The sequence below is a fragment of the Ranitomeya variabilis genome, chromosome 1 (genome assembly GCF_051348905.1).
Source record: "Ranitomeya variabilis isolate aRanVar5 chromosome 1, aRanVar5.hap1, whole genome shotgun sequence".
Taxonomy (NCBI): Eukaryota; Metazoa; Chordata; class Amphibia; order Anura; family Dendrobatidae; genus Ranitomeya; species Ranitomeya variabilis.
The window spans coordinates 2,881,220-2,893,679 of NC_135232.1; the positions used below are offsets into that span (position 1 = coordinate 2,881,220).

General features: G+C 45.4%; 1 protein-coding gene across 1 annotated transcript in view; it reads right to left on the reverse strand.

Moving 5' to 3' along the window:
• Positions 1 to 12,460, reverse strand: part of LOC143801430 (uncharacterized) — a 977,383-nt gene that overhangs the window by 866,824 nt on the left and 98,099 nt on the right. The window lies entirely within an intron of this gene.

A 12,460-nucleotide genomic window follows, 5' to 3' on the forward strand; every position in this document is an offset into this window, starting at 1 on the left:
TAGCAGGAAGGCACAGATTTCCACCTGCAAGGAGAACTCTGGAGGTGCCATCAGACCGGCCGGACTTGCGCAGCCTGGTGAACCGTATTCCGGACTGAGGACCCAGAGACCTTCAGTAAAGAGACTGCAACCTGGTGTCCTCGTTATTTACTGCACCGCACCACCACCACTATCTACATCTATCACTGTACGCCCCTCAGCAGGGCCACGGACCGGGTCTAGTCACCGTGACAACCCCAGAGCAGACTCAGAGGCCCGGTACCGGGTACCCCTCGGCCCTGCGGCAGTGGGAGCGCTACACATATACCAACAATTCGGCCGGGGTTTGTATAAGCACAGCTTCCACATTTCCTTTCTTCCAAACCTTGACCTCCACCATTTATTATCTCCGGACATGACCCCTTGCTGTTCCTCACACTCCAGTTCTGACATATACATGTTATATATGGTATGCAGTAACTCTCTGCATTCTACAAACCATGGCGAATGACATTAAATAAGCAATTTACATAAGCTCAGTGTGTTTCTATCAATGTTATGAAGTAATAAAAGCCAAGGCACAGGAAAGAGCTAATGAAACGGTATCTTTAGGATTTTGGGTCCCTGCTATGTTACATAAATGGTCCGTCAAGGTACCAGACAAATGTTGACTCTGCGTGGAGGCAACGTCACATATTTGGGGGAATTTTCTGACTCCGTGTGCCTTTTGGGAGACAATGATTCAGATCATTCTTGAAGAAATGGGGGTCTCAGTCCACAAGAATTCAGCTGCTGTCCTCTTTTTTATGTTCCCTATGACCTAAGCCAGATACAAAACAATGTCTGCTGCGCCATCTTTTCCAGGCTGCAAATGCAATCAATCCGCAAATGGGAAGATCTCCGGAGCCCTCACACTGCGCGACGTCGTTCTACTGGGAGATTTTCAATCCTGCCTAGGCCTCCAAACAAATGCACTATCAGGATTGTCATGATCTCAATGGCAAGAGAACATAGCATCAGCATATATAGGAACAGGTGAACAGAGAAGATGATGACACAAGTTCAATTCCACCAGTAGCCACCGGGGGAGCCCAGAATCCAAATTCACAACAGTACCCCCCCCTCAAGGAGGGGGCACCGAACCCTCACCAGAACTACCAGGGCGATCAGGATGGGCCCTATGAAAGGCACGAACCAGATCGGAGGCATGAACATCAGATGCAGTCACCCAAGAATTATCCTCCTGGCCGTATCCCTTCCACTTGACCAGATACTGGAGTCTCCGTCTGGAAACACGGGAGTCTAAGATTTTCTCCACAACGTACTCCAACTCACCCTCAACCAACACCGGAGCAGGAGGCTCAACGGAAGGCACAACCGGTATCTCATACCTGCGCAATAATGACCGATGAAAAACGTTATGAATAGAAAAGGATGCAGGGAGGTCCAAACGGAAGGAAACAGGGTTAAGAATCTCCAATATCTTATACGGGCCAATGAACCGAGGCTTAAACTTAGGAGAAGAGACCCTCATAGGGACAAAACGAGAAGACAACCACACCAAATCCCCAACACAAAACCGAGGACCAACACGACGGCGGCGGTTGGCAAAAAGCTGAGTCTTCTCCTGGGACAACTTCAAATTGTCCACCACCTGCCCCCAGATCTGATGCAATCTCTCCACCACAGCATCTACTCCAGGACAATCCGAAGATTCCACCTGACCGGAGGAAAATCGAGGATGAAACCCCGAATTACAGAAAAACAGGGACACCAAGGTGGCAGAGCTGGCCCGATTATTGAGGGCGAACTCCGCCAATGGCAAAAAAGCAACCCAATCATCCTGGTCAGCAGACACAAAACACCTCAGATATGTCTCCAGGGTCTGATTAGTCCGCTCGGTCTGGCCATTAGTCTGAGGATGGAAAGCAGACGAAAAAGATAAATCTATGCCCATCCTAGCACAGAATGCCCGCCAAAATCTAGACACAAATTGGGTTCCTCTGTCAGAAACGATATTCTCAGGAATACCATGCAAACGAACAACATTTTGAAAAAACAGAGGAACCAACTCGGAAGAAGAAGGCAACTTGGGCAGGGGAACCAAATGGACCATCTTAGAGAAACGGTCACACACCACCCAGATGACAGACATCTTCTGAGAAACAGGCAGATCTGAAATAAAATCCATCGAGATGTGCGTCCAAGGCCTCTTAGGAATAGGCAAGGGCAACAATAATCCACTTGCCTGAGAACAACAAGGCTTGGCCCGAGCACAAACGTCACAAGACTGCACAAAGCCTCGCACATCTCGTGACAGGGAAGGCCACCAGAAGGACCTTGCCACCAAATCCCTGGTACCAAAAATTCCAGGATGACCTGCCAACGCAGAAGAATGAACCTCAGAGATGACTCTACTGGTCCAATCATCAGGAACAAACAGTCTATCAGGTGGGCAACGATCCGGTCTATCCGCCTGAAACTCCTGCAAGGCCCGCCGCAGGTCTGGAGAAACGGCTGACAATATCACTCCATCCTTAAGGATACCTGTGGGCTCAGAGTTACCAGGCGAGTCAGGCTCAAAACTCCTAGAAAGGGCATCCGCCTTAACATTCTTAGAACCCGGTAGGTATGACACCACAAAATTAAACCGAGAGAAAAATAATGACCAGCGCGCCTGTCTAGGATTCAGGCGCCTGGCGGTCTCAAGATAAATCAAATTTTTGTGGTCAGTCAATACCACCACCTGATGTCTGGCCCCCTCAAGCCAGTGGCGCCACTCCTCAAAAGCCCACTTCATGGCCAAAAGCTCCCGATTCCCAACATCATAATTCCGCTCAGCGGGCGAAAATTTACGGGAAAAGAAGGCACAAGGCCTCATCACGGAGCAGTCGGAACTTTTCTGCGACAACAATGCCCCAGCTCCGATCTCAGAAGCGTCGACCTCAACCTGAAAAGGAAGAGCAACATCAGGCTGACGCAACACAGGGGCAGAAGAAAAACGGCGCTTAAGCTCCCGAAAGGCCTCCACAGCATCAGGGGACCAATCAGCAACATCAGCACCCTGCTTAGTCAAATCGGTCAATGGCTTAACAACATCCGAAAAACCAGCAATAAATCGACGATAAAAGTTAGCAAAGCCCAAAAATTTCTGAAGACTCTTAAGAGAAGAGGGCTGCGTCCAATCACAAATAGCTTGAACCTTGACAGGATCCATCTCAATGGAAGAGGGAGAAAAAATATATCCCAAAAAGGAAATCCTCTGAACCCCAAAAACGCACTTAGAACCCTTCACACACAAAGAATTAGACCGCAAAACCTGAAAAACCCTCCTGACTTGCTGGACATGAGAGTCCCAGTCATCCGAAAAAAATCAGAATATCATCCAGATACACAATCATAAATTTATCCAAATAATCGCGGAAAATGTCATGCATAAAGGACTGGAAGACTGAAGGGGCATTAGAAAGACCAAAAGGCATCACCAAATACTCAAAGTGGCCCTCGGGCGTATTAAATGCGGTTTTCCACTCATCCCCCTGCCTGATTCGCACCAAATTATACGCCCCACGGAGATCAATCTTAGAGAACCACTTGGCCCCCTTTATGCGAGCAAACAAATCAGTCAGCAACGGCAATGGGTATTGATATTTAACCGTGATTTTATTCAAAAGCCGATAATCAATACACGGCCTCAAAGAGCCATCTTTCTTAGACACAAAGAAAAAACCGGCTCCTAAGGGAGATGACGATGGACGAATATGTCCCTTTTCCAAGGACTCCTTTATATATTCTCGCATAGCAGCATGTTCAGGCACAGACAGATTAAATAAACGACCCTTTGGGTATTTACTACCCGGGATTAAATCTATGGCACAATCGCACTCTCGGTGCGGAGGTAACGAACCAAGCTTGGATTCTTCAAAGACGTCACGAAAGTCAGACAAGAATTCAGGAATCTCAGAGGGAATAGATGATGAAATGGAAACCAAAGATACATCCCCATGAGTCCCCTTACATCCCCAGCTCAACACAGACATAGCTTTCCAGTCGAGGACTGGGTTGTGAGATTGCAGCCATGGCAATCCCAGCACCAAATCATCATGTAGATTATACAACACCAGAAAGCGAATAATCTCCTGGTGATCCGGATTAATACACATAGTTACTTGTGTCCAGTATTGTGGTTTATTATTAGCCAATGGGGTGGAGTCAATCCCCTTCAGAGGAATAGGAGTCTCCAAAGGCTCTAAATCATACCCACAGCGTTTGGCAAAGGACCAATCCATAAGACTCAAAGCGGCGCCAGAGTCGATATAGGCGTCCGTGGTAATGGATGACAAAGAGCAAATCAGGGTCACAGATAGAATAAACTTAGACGGTAAGGTGCAAATGGAAACAGATTTATCAAGCTTTTTAGTGCGCTTAGAGCATGCTGATATAACATGAGTAGAATCACCACAATAGAAGCACAACCCATTTTTCCGTCTAAAATTCTGCCGCTCGCTTCTGGACAGAATTCTATCACACTGCATACTTTCTGGCGTCTTCTCAGTGGACACCGCCAGATGGTGCACTGGTTTGCGCTCCCGCAGACGCCTATCGATCTGAATAGCCAGTGTCATGGACTCATTCAGACCCGCAGGCACAGGGAACCCCACCATAACATCCTTAATGGCATCAGAGAGACCCTCTCTGAAAGTCGCCGCCAGGGCGCACTCATTCCACTGAGTAAGCACAGACCATTTACGGAATCTTTGGCAGTATATTTCAGCTTCATCTTGCCCCTGAGAGAGGGACATCAAAGTCCTTTCTGCCTGAAGCTCCAAATGAGGTTCGTCATAAAGCAACCCCAAGGCCAGAAAAAACGCATCCACATTGAGCAACGCAGGATCCCCTGGTGTCAATGAAAAAGCCCAGTCTTGAGGGTCGCCCCGGAGCAAGGAAATCACAATCCTGACCTGCTGTGCAGGGTCTCCGGCAGAGCGAGACTTCAGGGACAAAAATAATTTGCAATTATTTCTAAAATTCTGAAAACCAGATCTATTCCCCGAGAAAAATTCCGGCAAAGGAATTCTCGGCTCAGACACAGGTGCATGAACAACAAAATCTTGCAAATTTTGTACCTTCGTGGCGAGATTATTCAAACCTGCAGTTACACTCTGAAGATCCATTACAAACAGGTGAACACAGAGCCATTCAAAGATTAGAAGTAGAGAAAGAAAAAAAAAAAGGCTGCAGCATAGACAGACTGGCAAGAGGTCCAATTAAGAGCACACTCAAAACTAGAGGGGAAAAAAAAAAAAAATCTCAGCAGACTTCTAATTTCTCTCCTTTCTCAGCCAAGGATTTTAACCCTTTAGTGGGCCGGTCAAACTGTCATGATCTCAATGGCAAGAGAACATAGCATCAGCATATATAGGAACAGGTGAACAGAGAAGATGATGACACAAGTTCAATTCCACCAGTAGCCACCGGGGGAGCCCAGAATCCAAATTCACAACACAGGATGCAGTGGACCCATGTGGTTCAGATGGAAAAAACACAGGTGCAGCATAACCGATGAGGCAGCCACTCATGACCTACCAAACTAATGGAGGGGGTGGCTGCTTGGCACATTGCTGCACATAAAAAACTTGTATGTGGCGCTGTTCACACCATGGAGATGCACAGCATCCAGGCAGGCCTAGTAGTGACACCCTTCTATCAGATCAGGCGGGCCTGCCCAGCGCTATCCATATGCACCCCATGTGAACAGACACCACAGTTTACAAGAGAAAAATGGGCCCAACTGCACCCCGGAAAAAAGTGCAAAAAGCACACATAAAAAAAAAAAATTTCTATGTGAGGTATTAGTTGATATTTTGGCCAAAATAAAGAAGCTCATGACCACATGGGTCCACTGCATCCTGATAGTGCATTTGTTTGGAGGCCTAGGCAGGTAAGCATCTCTGCCTTGTTTTTTTGCTGTTTTTTCTCATTTTTGGAGGATCTCAGAATCCTCTTTTTGTGCTTTTAGAGATTTTCAATCCCAAGCAATTGAGCACAACATGGTGTGACAATATCATTCTTCACAATACAACTTTGCAATTAGTTCCCTTCATTTTTTACTCTTAACCAGCTGCGACTTTTTCTTTGGGAACACAAATGTTCCCCCACATGGTGTGCCACACCGACACACATATCCTTTTCCATCGTCTCTGCTATGTTCAGTGCTTCACTTTCGGGATCTTCTATTGTGACCTCTCTCCATTAATGCTCTTGCCGTCATCGCTCACAAGTCTTTCCACCAACGACACTGAGCATTTTTTCATTATTTTATTATACTACTGAGTTGGACACAGAGGAGCCGCTGGGAGGGTAGTCAGGAGGAGAGAGTAGTCAGCCAAAAGATCGTTCTGCCGACAGCAATCTAATGGTGTTTTCTGAGGTTTCTTCAGGAGCACACCGCTCCTCTGCCTCCCCGCTTCCTGGTGACGGAGTGTAGATTGACAGTTCAGTCAGGCAAGATTGGCTGCACCGCGGGACTGAACTGAATACCCTCAAAGCCTGCTAGAGAAACAACTTTGCCTCTTCAGCATGGGAAAAGAGCAGGGGGACTAGACAAAAGCTGTCTGAATCCCCCCAGCTTCACAGCAGCAGGAGCAGACTCTAAGGCAGGGTGCATGAGTGTATATCTCTGTCTATAGACCGGACTGACCGCAGTCTCCGGTTATGGACTTACAGCCTCATAGACACATGCAAGTCTATAAGTTCAGGTCAGGAGACCTGTAGCCACTCCGGCCATTACGCTCCGTATATGGACTGACAAGTACACTTGTGTGAACCCGGCCTGCAAACAGCTTTGGACCCCCAAGTGTTTCACTACAGTTTATAATGCAGAGCAGTGAAAATAAATCTTTTTTTTTTCCACAAAAATTATTTTTTAGCCCCGTTTTGTATTTTTCTAAGGGTAACAGGAGAAATTGGACCCCAAAAGTTCTTGTCCAATTTGTCCTGAGTACCCCATATGTGGGGGGGAACTACCGTTTGAGCGCATGGCAGAGCTCGGAAGGGAAGGAGCGTCATTTGGAATGCAGACTTAGATGGATTGGTCTGCAGGCGTCACGTTGCATTTGCAGAGCCCCTGATGCACCTAAACAGTAGAAATCCCCCACAAGTGACCCGATATTCGAAACTAGACCCCCAAGGAACTTATCTAGAAGTGTTGTGAGAACTTTGAACCCCCAAGTGTTTCACTACAGTTTATAACGCAGAGTCGTGAAAATAAAAAATAATTTATTTCCCACAAAAATGTTTTTTTAGCCCCCCCAATTTTTATTTTCCCAAAGGTAATAAGAGAAATTGGACCCCAATAGTTGTTGTCCAATATGTCCCGAGTACGCTGATACCCCATATGTTGGGGTAAACCCGTTTGGGCACACGGGAGAGCTCGAAAGGGAAGGAGCACTGTCATGGTTCCCAATGGCAAGGGAACGTAAGAAACATATAAATAACGAACGAGCTCTCGGGTGATGGAAACTCGAGTTGACCGTGAGCTAAATCTACCACACAACTAATAGTAGCCAGGGAGCATACCTACGGCTTCCTAAATGCCACGCGCCAGCCGGAGGACTAACTAAGCCTGGTAGAGGAAGAAACAGACCTGGCTTACCTCTAGGGAAATACCCCAAAAGATGATAGCAGCCCCCCACATGTAATAACGGTGAAATAAGAGGAAAAGACATACACAGTATGAAAGTAGATTTAGCAAAGAGAGGTCCACTTACTAGATAGCAGAAGGATACAAAAGAGGACTTCACGGTCAACTGAAAACCCTTTCAAAAAACCATCCTGAAATTACTTTAAGACTCCTGTGTCAACTCATGACACAGGAGTGGCAATTTCAGCCCACAAGAGCTTCCAGCTACAGAGAATTACAAAAACTGCAAACTGGACAAAAGGTACAAAACAAAAGGACAAAGTCCACTTAGCTGATCAGCAGACTAGTAGCAGGAACATGCAACCGAAGGCTCTGGTTACAATGATGACCGGCAAGGAAATGACTGGAGAGCAAGGCTAAATAGGAAACTCCCAAACGCTGATGGAAGCAGGTGAACAGAAGCAGCAAAGTGCAAACAAGTCACCAGTACCACCAGCAACCACCAGGGGAGCCCAAAAAGCGGATACACAACAGAGCACTGTTTTATTCCTAATTCCAACCGTAACCCTAACCACACCCCTAATCCTGACACACCCCTAACTCTAATCCCAACCGTAAATGTAATCCAAACCCCAACCCTAACTGTAGCCTTAATCTTAACTTTAGCCCCAGCCCTAACTTTAGCCCCAACCCTAACTGTAGCCCTAACCCTATCCCTAGCTTTAATGGAAAAATGGAAATACATTTTTTTAAAACATTTTTATGTATCCCTAACTAAGGGGGTGATGAAGGGGGGTTTGATTTACTTTTATAGCGGGTTTTTTAGCGGATTTTTATGATTGGCAGCCGTCACACACTAAAAGACGCTTTTTATTGCAAAAAATATTTTTAGCGTTACCACATTTTGAGACCTATAAATTTTCCATATTTTGGTCCACAGAGTCATGTGAGATCTTGTTTTTTGCGGGACGAGTTGACGTTTTTATTGGTACCATTTTTGGGCATTTGACATTTTTTGATCGCTTTTTATTCCGATTTTTGTGAGGCAGAATGACCAAAAACCAGCTATTCATAAATTTATTTTTTTTTGAGGGGGGGGGGGGGCTTTTATACCATTCCACGTTTGGTAAAATTCATAAAGCAGTTTTATTCTTCGGGTCAGTACGATTACAGCGATACCTCATTTACATCATTTTTTTAGGTTTTGGCGCTTTTATACGATAAAAACTATTTTATAGAAAAAAAAAATCGCTTTATTCTGAGGACTATAACTTTTTTATTTTTTCTTTGATGATGCTGTATGGCGGCTCGTTTTTTGCGGGACAAGATGGCGTTTTCAGCAGTACCATGGTTATTTATATCCGTCTTTTTGATTGCGTGTTATTCTACTTTTTGTTCGGCGGTATGATAATAAAGCGCTGTTTTTTGCCTCGTTTTTTTACGGTGTTCACTGAAGGGGTTAACTAGTGGGACAGTTTTATAGGTCTGGTCGTTACGGATGCGGCGATACTAAATATGTGTACTTTTATTGTTTTTTTTTATTTAAGGAAATGTATTTATGGGAACTATATATATATTTTTTTCTTTATTTAGGATTTTTTTTTTTTTTTTTTAACACTTTAAAAAAATTTCTTTTACTTTGTCCCAGGGGGGACATCACTGTATATTGACAGGTCGCTGATCTGACACTTTGCAGTGCACTGTGTCAGATCAGCGATCTGCATGCGGCATTCCTGGCTTACCAGCGCTTGTTCTGAGCAGGCACTTGGTAAGCCACCTCCCTGCAGGACCCGTAAGTAGCCCCGCGGCCATTTTGGATCCGGGGTCTGCAGGGAGGAGATGCTCGGTACAAGGTGAGCATATTGCCTTGTACCAATCGTCTCAGGGAAGCACACAGGGAGCCCCCTCCCTGCGCGATGCTTCCCTATACCGCCGGAACACTGCGATCATCTTTGATCGCAGTGTGCCAAGGGTTAATGTGCTGGGAGCGGTCCGTGACCGCTCCTGGCACATAGTGCCGGATGTCAGCTGCGATAGTCAGCTGACAAGGCCACGATCGGCCGCGCTCCCCCTGTGAGCGCGGCCGATTGCATATGACGTACTATCCCGTCACTGGGAATTAAGTCCCAGGTCACCGTGACGGGATAGTACGTCATATGGGATTAAGGGGTTAAAAGTACTAAAAATATATAAAAGTTCAAATCACCCTCCTCACTCACCAATCAAAATAAAACAATAAAAAGAAATCAAACATATACATATTTGGTATCACCGCATTCAGAATCACCTAATCTATTAATATAAAAAAAAACTAACCCGATCACCAAATGGTGTAACGAGAAAAAAATAAAAAAAATTCAGAATTACGTTTTTTTGGTTGCCGCTACACAGCAATAAAATGTAATAGTGAGCGAACAAAAGATTGTATGTACAACAAAGTGGTATCAATAAAAACATCAGCTCAGCAAGCAAAAAATAAGCCCTCACCCAGCCCAAGATCATGAAAAATGGAGACGTTACAGGTCTCGGGAAATGGCGCTTTTTTTTTCTTAGAAAAGTTTGGAATTTTTTTTCACCGCTTAAATATAAAAGAACCTAGACATGTTTGGTGTCTATGAACTCGTAATGACCTGGAGAATCACAATGACAGGTCAGATTTAGCATCTAGTGAACATGGTAAAAAAAAAATAAAAAAAAAACCTGTGGAATTGCATTTTTTTTTTTGCAGTTTCACCGCACTTGGAATTTTTTCCCCTTTTCCAGTAAACGATGTTAAAAACAATGGTGTCGTTCAAAAGCACAACTTGTACCGCAAAAAAGACCTCACATGGCCATAGTGACGGAAAAATAAAAAAGTTATTTCTCTTGGACAAAAGGGAGTGAAAAGCAAAAACGAAAATACCTCTGGTCATGAAGGGGTTAAAAATCATGGAGGCCATACAAAATACTAGCTGTAGCAGTGATTGATGTGGGGTGGACTCCTGTTTGCATCAACTTATTGGAGTAAAACTGAAGATTTTGTAATGAGAGTTCTATGATTAAACTTTCATGTTATTGGTTAATAAAAAGGTTCTACTCCGTATTGGCAACATTGTAGAAAGAGTTCTCGTGTTATTATAATTATTATTTATATAGCACCATTGATTCCATGGTGCTGGACATGAGAAAGGGTTACATACAAATTACAGATATCACTTACAGTAAACTAACATTGACAGACTGATACAGAGGGGCGAGGACCCTGCCCTTGCGGGCTTACATTCTACAGGATGGTGGGGAAGGAGACAGTAGGTCGAGGGTTTCAGTAGCTCCAATGGTGTTGAGGTGGCTGTGTGGTCTTTACAGGCTGTAAGCTTCTTTGAAGAGGTGGGTTTTCAGGTTTCTTTTAAAGGATCCAAAAGTAGTGGATAACCGGATGTGTTGGGGCACTGAATTCCAGAGGATGGGTGATATTCGGGAGAAGTCTTGGAGGCGATTGGGTGAGGAGCGAATAAGCGTGGAGGAGAGGAGGAGGTCTTAGGAGGACCAGAGATTACGTGAGGGAAGATATTGAGAGATTAGTGTGGAAATATACGGAGAAAGGTTATGGATGGCTTTGTAGGTCAGTGTTAGGAGTTTAAACTGGATACGCTGGGAAATTGGGAGCAAGTGAAGGGATTTGCAAAGAGGTGAAGCAGGAGTGTAGCGAGAGAGATTAATTAATCGGGTAGCAGAGTTAAGGATGGACTGGAGAGGTGCAAGGGTGTTAGAAGGTAGGTCATAGAGGAGTATGTTGCAGTAATCAAGGCGGGAGATGATTAGGGCATGCACGAGCACCTTGGTAGAGTGTGGGTTGAGGAAAGGATGGATTCTGGAAATATTTTTGAGCTGGAGGCGACAAGAGGTGGCGAGAGCTTGGATGTGCGGTTTGAAGGACAGGGCAGAGTCCAGGGTTACTCCGAGGCAGCGGATTTTGGGGACAGGGGAAAGTGTGATTTCATTTATTTTGATAGATAGATAGATCAGGTAGGGAAGATAAGCGTGATGGAGGAAAGATGAGGAGTTCAGATTTGTCCACATTGAGCTTGAGGAAGCGAGAGGAGAAGAAGGATATGGCTGATAGACACTCTGGGATTCTGGAGAGCAGAGAGGTGACATCTGGGCCAGAGAGGTAGATCTGAGTGTCATCAGCATATAGATGGTACTGGAAGCCATAGGACCTTATGAGTTGTCCCAGGCCGAGTGTATAGATTGAGAAAAGTAAGGGTCCTAGGACAGAGACTTGGGGGACACCAACAGAGAGGAGGCGAGATAAAGAGGTAGTATGGGAGGAAACGCTAAATGTGCGGTTGGCAAGATATGAGGAGATCCAGGATAGGGCAAGATCAACTGTGTCGAAGGCAGAGGACAGGTCTAGGAGGAGGAGTATAGAGAATTGTCTGTTAGCTTTGGCTGTAAGTAAGTCGTTAGTAATTTTGGTCAGGGCAGTCTCAGTGGAATGGTGGGGACGGAAGCCAGATTGTAGGTTGTCAAAGAGAGAGTTAGATGCAAAGTGAGAGGAAAGTTCAGCATGGACGTGCTGCTCAAGGAGTTTGGAGGCAAATGGGAGCAAAGATATGGGGCGATAGCTGGACATAGCGCTCAGGTCAAGGGAAGGCTTTTTGAGGATAGGTGTGATTGTGGCATGTTTGAAGGCAGAGGGGAAGGTACCAGAAGTTAGTGAAAGGTTGAAGAGATGGGTTAGGGATGGGATTAGTGTGGTGGTGAGGTTGGGGAGGAGGTGGGATGGGGTCAAGTGCACAGGTGGTGAGGTGTGATTTGGAGAGAAGATGAGCAAGCTTCCCTTCAGAGATGTTCAGT